Source organism: Eimeria mitis, genomic scaffold, assembly GCF_000499745.2.
Source record: "Eimeria mitis Houghton genomic scaffold, Emh_scaff938, whole genome shotgun sequence".
Taxonomy (NCBI): domain Eukaryota; phylum Apicomplexa; class Conoidasida; order Eucoccidiorida; family Eimeriidae; genus Eimeria; species Eimeria mitis.
The window spans coordinates 7,736-7,945 of NW_013576910.1; positions in this window are offsets into that span (position 1 = coordinate 7,736).

Here is a 210-nt window from a genome sequence, read left to right on the forward strand (position 1 = left end):
CCATGCATGCATGCATGCATGCATGCAAACAGCGGGGCTGCATGCATGCATGCATGCATGCATGCATGCAAACAGAGGGGGCTGCATGCATGCATGCATGCATGCAGACAGCCGGGCTGCATGCATGCAAACAGCGGGGCTGCATGCATGCAGACAGCCTGGCTGCATGCATGCAAACAGCGGGGCCGCATGCATGCATGGATGCATGGA